General features: G+C 41.6%; 1 pseudogene; it reads right to left on the bottom strand.

The window, feature by feature from the left end:
• Window positions 1-363: 363 nt before the first annotated feature.
• On the bottom strand, window positions 364-3,425 carry LOC132432575 (eukaryotic translation initiation factor 4 gamma 2 pseudogene; annotated as a pseudogene).
• Between the last annotated feature and the right edge of the window lie 4,594 nt (window positions 3,426-8,019).

Here is an 8,019-nt window from a genome sequence, read left to right as displayed (position 1 = left end):
AAAATTTTCTGTAACAACCAAATGGATAATCAAATATTGCAACAACTCAGGTATTACTGAGCAAAGTGCATTTCTACAGTATTCAGTGTTGCTATTCAGTTTTCTAACTTAAAACAGCCTATGATAACTGGCAGCAAAGAAGGTCCTTGCAATAGACTACCTCTGCTTGAGAACTTATGATGTAATTATTGCATGCTGCTAATATACAATCTAAACATTAAAGATACTCCTAAAATATTTGATGGTAGACTATGATTAAGACTTTACACTACAAAAAAGCCTTATGCAGAAGGAAATCCTAACTGACGTGCTTCTGCTTTAAATATTGTGAAAACGTTACAGCGAGATGAATTTTCGCAGTGGTTAGGTCAAATGCAGTAGCATCATAGCAAAAGTACGCTTTGCACAATTTAAGGCTTCGGCTGGTTTCTTTTCGCCAGCTTCTTCTGATTCTTCTTCTTCAGCAGTTTCTAGCCAGGTTAGCCACTGATTCGTGTGGAACAAAGCCTTGCCTTTCCCTGGAAACTCTTGGGTTATATCTTCTTTCCAAGCCAAGAAAGCTTCTCCTTCAATAACCTCCATGTCATGGAAGTGAACAAAAAAGCAGAGTAACATGCCTTTAGGGAAGTTGCTATTGTAGCAGTGCACCTGAAGAGCATAGAGGGCACTGACTTGTAGATCAACGTGAACATGAAGAGATTTCTGCATTACTGGCTTGAAGGAAAGAAGCAGTTGTTTTTCCTGCTCTAACTGTTCTGTGGAAGGAGCAGAGGAAGAATCTGTTTCATCACTGGGTGGGTTTACTTCACTAGAAATGTACTGTAAGAAGCTAGTCATTAAGATGTTCACAAATCCTTTATCTGCATGAAGTTTGGGAGAGCTGTTATCTTTAATCCACTTATATATGGTTAGAGGAGATGAACCCAACTTTATTTGCTTTAACAGTTCCTTCTCCAATTTGAGGAGTGGGAATAAGAAACTCAGTCCCTTTCCTTCCAAGATCTCCAACATGCAGTCCTTATTCCGATCAATTTCTGGGAGCATTTTCTGCATATTGACCTTGCTTTGTTGGAAAAGCTCTGTTAACCATTCTCAATCTTGTAATTTAGCTAATTGCTGAAGACAGAGTAAGAAGAGAGGAAAATGGGTGCCACTTTCCAGTGGTTGATCTAGTTCTGAAATGCTCAGCAGCTCCGAAATGATAGCACGAGCTGCAAACTGTGCTAAATATGATTTCACCAAGGGGATGTCAACCTCCAGTTTGGGGCACTGGTCCAATACATTCAGGAGAGACTGCATGAAGTTGTCACTTGTGGCCATCCCTTCCTGTTTGAGGAAACTGATCAGAGAACTTGCTTTTTCTTTATCTTCATCACTTCTGTCGAGTGACAGGATGATTACTTAGCTTAACATCTTGGGGAGAAAGTGTTTAGGAGACCTCATCTCTCTTACACCACTGACAGCTTCGTTTGCATTTCCACTATTCAGATATTCGGTTACAACAGTTTTGGTTAATTTAAGCAGCTCTTCCTTTGATGGTGGTGGCTTTTTACTGGTCTTGGTAGGCTTTTCCTGAATAAGTGGTGGATTACTTTTGAGCCCAAGCTGAGGTGTCTGTCCCAGAGGTGGTGTCTGAGTGCGTGGTGGTGGTGCACTAGAAGGAATCACAGTTATCTGGCACTTGACTTTTATTCATTAGGAAAGACTGAGCAGGCCTCAGGCTAATCTCATCTGCATTAAGCTGTCCTTTCTTAGAAAACCGAGGTGGCATATCCTTCGACTGTCCTTGCAGCTGGGATAAGAGTCCCTGACTCTCATTATGGTAGAGCTGGCTTAGCCCCTGGTTTTCATAAACTTGCCTCCCATCTCCCCAAACTGCGATTGTGTGGGAGGTATGATGTGTCCCCCATGGCCATTGAAGAGTTGATTTGAACGATGACGCCCCATGGTGCGTGAAAATCTATCCTGGATAACTCCTGGACCAGTACCGATTCCGCTACCTGGCATTTGTCCAAACATATCAGTGAGTCCTCCAAGTGGGTCCCTATCCATTTTCATCCTGGGTGGCATGAAATGTCCCTCCAGAAAGAAGTCACTTCTCATCCCTTGAGCCACGGGAGCAGGAATAAACACTCCTAGATCTTTTACTGCATCTTGACGGATTTGATTGATCGTCTTTGGTCCACTGTCAAGAAAAGCCTTGCGAGGAACCCAATGGTGTTCTCTCAACTCTACGGTACCCTGCAGCAGGAAACGAATCCTCGCCGGCAATTCCTTACTTAACATCAAGGAGCACATTCGGGCAAAGTACTGATCCATTAAGGACTTGGCTCTTTCTTGGTCTAACCTAGGTCCCACTCTCCTCACTAACTCACAGAGGCACTCCAAATCCTCTCCCATATCTTTGAGTTGGACTCTCTTCTTTTTTTCCAAAAGTGTTTTGATGCACTTACGAAGGATAGATTCATGAATAAGATCAAGCTTTCCAGGTTATCCAGTGAATTTGATGTTCCCCAGCATCTTGGTCTTAGCAATGGCTCTCTGTTCCTTCTCCTTGGGGAGGAGGGGATTTTCACACTTACCACAGACATCAACATTTCTGGTTCGGTTTTCAAATTCCTCTTGTAATTTGGAAATTAGGAGGCGTCTGAATGTTGTGCTTTGCTTCTGTCCTGGCTGACCCTCTGCTGCTGGGCCATCGAAGTTTGGTGCATCTTCTGCCAATCGCAGACATAGCTGAGCATACAGTGAGCTATACTTTGGCTCTTCTAGGGCTTTGTCCACCGTCAGCAGTATGACCCCTTTAAGGATGAGTTTACACTCTACACCCACATTGAGGAGCTCAAGGCATAGCTTGTCAAACTTCTCAGGAGTGAGCTTCCTGAGTATGCCTCTTACTTTCCTGAAGATTGCATCATGTCGTTCTTTTTCATTTGCGGAGTTGTTTGCTGCGGAGTCGTCATCTCGTCTAGTGCTTCGTGCAGGAATGCGCGTTTTGCCCTGGCGTTCTCCCCAGGAACTCGCTGTTGCCAGCAGTCTTGGGATAATGCTGAGGTGCCCCCCCTACTTCCTCCTCCGCCCGAAGAAGCACTGGAACGAGAAGCACCCCCTTCTGCAATCGCACTCTCCACTTTGGCGGCTTGACAACCAAGACTCTTCAAAAGAATAATATTAATGGATGGGGTGGGGAGGGAAGGGGTGGAACAAATGAAAAACCTTCACCGAGAACTCAGCAGCTGCCACTGCAGCTGCCGCCTCAGGATCCGGTTGTGGGGACAGGGAAGGGAGGGGGAGGGGAACGGAAAACAAAAGAAGGGGGGGGAAGGGGGAGGAAGGAGTCGGGACTGGCCTGAAACTCTCAGCTCAGAGGAGTCGCTGCTGCAGCCGCCACCTCCATAGAGCTCCGGCTCGCTGCTGGCCTCCATTCTTAATTTCTGAGAAATTTCCTTGAGAATTTAAACTTTTTTTTTAATTTTTTTTTTTTTTAAGTACAGTTACATATAGACGTAGAAGAAAATCTCTGGGGATTTGTATGGCCCTCGGGGGGCTAAACTGAAAACAGTTTTCTTGGATGAGTTCTTAAATACAAAGGGGAATTAACTGCAGTATGGGTTTTTTCCTTTACCATTAAGGTAATGTTAATTCACTCATTCATCAAAGACCACAAAATTACTGTTTACCAAGTGCTCTGGATTCTGATAGGCTCTTTGGGAGATACAGTCCAAATGTAGAGAATTCAAGGTTCATGGTCGCTGCTGTCAATTCGGTGGCATTCCAGTGGGATGACAAGGTACACAACTGTGATAAGATTAGTATTAATACAAGGGGAGCAATGAAGTTACTCGTTGTGATGAAGTACTGGGTGGATTTTAGACAACTATAGGAACTTTGGAGAGAGATATATATGCCTGGAGGAGTCTAGTAGAGACAGTTTTTGTGGTAAGTGTGATACTTGAGTTGAGCAGTGAACAAAGGAACCCTTGGGTAGCAGGCGAAGAACAGAGAGAACGTCCTGTGCAGGTGGGCTGTGTTAGCAGCGGCAGGAGAAAGTAACCCTCCACCCCCACCCCGCGTTAGAGTCTGGGGATGAGTAATAGCAGAGTTTGTGTGTAGGATGCATGGAGAGAAAGTTCTAAGGGAGAAACACATGATTGTTGATGCACCAAGAAGGACACATTTCATCTGCGTAGTATTAATGCTCAGAATGTTGAAACTGAGTCTAACTATCCAAATTGTAGCACATTCTGGAAAACCACTGTCCTGGACCTTTAAAAATGTCAACATCGTGAATGACAAACAAGGATGGGAGACTGTCCCAGATTAAAGGAGGTTGAAGAGACATGACATGTGTGACCCTAAATTGTAGCCCAGAGAGGAAAAGTAAAGTAAAAAAACCAAGGACGTTATTGGTATAGTTGGGCAAATTTGAAAATGGACGTGTATTAGAAAATGGCATCGTATTACTGTTATATTTCCTGAGTGACATAATTGTATTATTATATAGGAGAATGCCTTCATTCATAGGAGATTTGCATTTAGGGATGAAGTGTTATGATATCTGCAAGTAATTCTCAAATGGTCAAGAATATATTCATGCACACACACACACACACACACGCACACACAGGCGAGAAACAAGTTCAGCAAAAGCTTAACATTGAGGAATCCAGACAAAGGGCCTATGGGTGTTTCTCTTACTATTTTTGCAACTTTTCTGTAGATTTCAAAATTTTCAAAATAAAAAGGAAGGGGAAAATAAGTTTTCTGTGAACATTTGGATGTTCATAATTTTTTTGTTTTACAACTTCTTTTATTTACTTGATACTCATTGAACATGTTAGTAAATGCCCTCAGGGCTATATCACTCAGTTTGTGCTGGTTATTTTTGTGGAAACATTTGCTTTATGATCATGATTAACACATTTTAATGTAGTGTGAGCGCATTGTATTCCTGAAAATGACTGGATAACTATGTACCATCTTTTCCCCCTTGAGTGATAGACTCATGTGACACAGCAGGCTTTTCAAAGGGTCCTAATCCTCACCACCATTATAGGACAACTTTTTATAAGCATTTTACTTTTTTTAGGTGTTCATGAAATAGTGTGGACTGATTCTCTAAGAAATAAATAATCAATACCTTTTTTTTTTTTTTTTTCGGTACGCGGGCCTCTCACTGTTGTGGCCTCTCCCGTTGCGGAGCACAGGCTCCGGACGTGCAGGCCCAGCGGCCATGGCTCACGGGCCCAGCCGCTCCCCGGCATGTGGGATCTTCCCGGACCGGGGCATGAACCCGCGTCCCCTGCATCGGCAGGCGGACTCTCAACCACTGCGCCACCAGGGAAGCCCCCCTATTTTTTATATATGTATTGTATGCCTATAACTTGACCAAGTGCAATTCTTGGCTTCAGGGAATGTGTACAATTACTGATAATATATGCCTGGCCAGTTTACTCCAGGGCATGTCAGGCAATAGGGGATGATGATTTTTATGTGCTTCAGGAGTGATGAGAAAAGAGGTGTGATTTTTCTGATAACAGTGAGATTTTGGAGAAACACACCTGGATGAATTGCATTGAGGCCAAAGATCTGGGCTGTTCCCAGGGAATTATGGCTTCCAGAAACTGCCAGCAATGGGTAATTCTCCTTATTTAGGGCTGTGCTGAGTGCCTTCCCCTTTAATCATTCCATCCGAAGAGCTTGGGCCATACCAGTTCTTTGGTAACGTGGTCTCTGCTGGCATCTGGAAGGAGTCACTTTTTAACAGGCTTTCCATCTGCTAAGATGATTAATGATACCTGCTCAAACGGCTAGAGCTGTTTTTCCTCGCGGAGTTTGTGGGCGTGTGCTGACTCATGCACCCTCTGACCCCATGTCCCCATTGTGATCTGGAGCATGTACTTCCAAGAGGACTGGTCAGGTGACTGCCAGGCTATACCCATGGAACAAAACCAAGTTAAATGTTGCACAACCTAAAAACTTGGCTGTGGAAGTGCCACACTCCAAATTATAAATCCATCCCTTTTTTTTTTTTTTTAATGAGAATTATCAGTTCGTTTCATCTGGTTTTACCTTCCATGGGGGGAAGTTAAGCAAATTCATCTCCCCATTCAACAGGGTCCAAATAATGCAGCCACAAAATTAAAGCAACATGGGCACTATTGTAAACTGAAATCACGGTTCACTTTACAATGTAAACCTGATAACCAAAAAGAATTGATCAGAAGGTGGATATGGGGTTCATTTATTTAAAACATTCAGAACCCTGATATCCCCTCAATTAGGATACAGAGAAATACAAAACAAAATAGTAAAACAACAACCACAAAACACAATCGTGAGGAAAGGTTTCACAGGACGAGATTTCAGGAGCTGACTGACTAACAGGTGGATCCAGTGTTCTGTTGACTGCAGAGCATGTGGTGGACTAGACACAGCCAGGCTGTGGGGTGCCAAAGCTAGAATTGTAGCGAGTGCATTCTAGTGTGCTCTGAGATGGAGTAGCACACACCAAAGAAGAGAATAAACATGGAAGGTTAGGAAAGGCAAGGTCTAATGATGTAGAAGAATGATTTTAATCCACACAATATTATAAAAAATTATTAAAGGATTTAATTTCAGAATGAAGTTACTGGGAACTTCAGGTTGAATAATTAAAACTGATTATTTCCAACTTGCTTTCCATACTTATTGGAAGTTTATAATGAAAGGTATACACATATATTTTAAAAGAAATTCTACAAACCAAGTCTCCATTTCAATGTTAGATATTGGAAAAAGAACAGCAAATTAAATCCAAAGAATATAAAGGGAAGAAAATGATAGCATAAAAGATTAATGGAACAGAAGAAACACACAATAAAAGAGATTAATAAAGTCAAACTTGCTAAATTGAAAAGATTAGTAAAATTGCTGAACCCTTAGCAAATGTGTTTGATGGTGAAAGATTGAAGACCTCCATCATATCAGAAACAACGCTAGGATGTGCTGTCACTACTTTGTGTCCTAGTATACTGGAGGCCCCAAGCAACGCGGTAAGAAAAAGACAACACTTTAATGTTAGCACAGTAGGAAATAGGCATTATTTGCATAAGATATAATCAAAAAGTTGAGATTTTATACATAAATAGTATCAACTAATGAGAGAATTTAGCAAGTGTGCTGATTTTAGCCAGTGTACAGAAATCATTGCATTTGCATATACCAGTAACACAGGTAGAAATTAAACTTGAAGAACAAGATACTATTTAAGGCAATATAAATAATCCAAATACTTAACTCTAGGTGCAAGAACTCTGTGTAGAACATTGTAAAATATTCTTTAGAGGAATTAAATACGATCTAAATACTATTGAATTCATGAATTGTAAGACTCAATCTTGTAAAGGTGGTAATTTTAAGAAAATTGATTAATACAATTCCATCAGAACCCCAGCAGATGTTTGTTGTTTTGGGGGTCTGGTTTGTTAGCTTCAGAGTGTGTGTGTGTGTGTGTGTGTGTGTGTGTGTAAATTGAAAAACCAGTTTTCATTTTGAAGTTGGGAGTCGATTTTTCTACAAGTCTCACACTTTTTCCTAGTGTCTTGAACAATGTGTAAACCCCAAGCACTGCACCAACAGCACCTAATGGTAAAATGGGCCCATTTGTGTATCCCCAGGTCTCCATATGCCCAGGTGCATGGTATGCTCACTATGATACCACAGTGTGCCTCTGCTTCTATTCTAATGAGTCATTCACTGCTTAATTCTCTTCTAAGTTAAGAAATCCATGCATGTGTCGTTGAGTGGTTTTGCTTTAAAGTTTATATAGGTCTGTGGTGGAAAATTGTGCTTATTAATTTTATGAAACTATTAAGTTCAAACAAATACATGATACTTTAACTGAAATTTGTGTTCTTACATATGAAGCATCATTATTCTACTTTCTTCATTGGTTGCTGCGACAGGAGAAACTGAAAAATATGGCTTCTACCCACATTCAAAAAGCAGATCAAGACTCTACTGCTTTGTCTGGTAAGT

This window comes from Delphinus delphis, chromosome 1, assembly GCF_949987515.2.
Source record: "Delphinus delphis chromosome 1, mDelDel1.2, whole genome shotgun sequence".
NCBI lineage: Eukaryota > Metazoa > Chordata > Mammalia > Artiodactyla > Delphinidae > Delphinus > Delphinus delphis.
The sequence above is the reverse complement of the archived record's forward strand: the minus strand, read 5'-3'. Positions and strand labels throughout refer to the sequence as shown.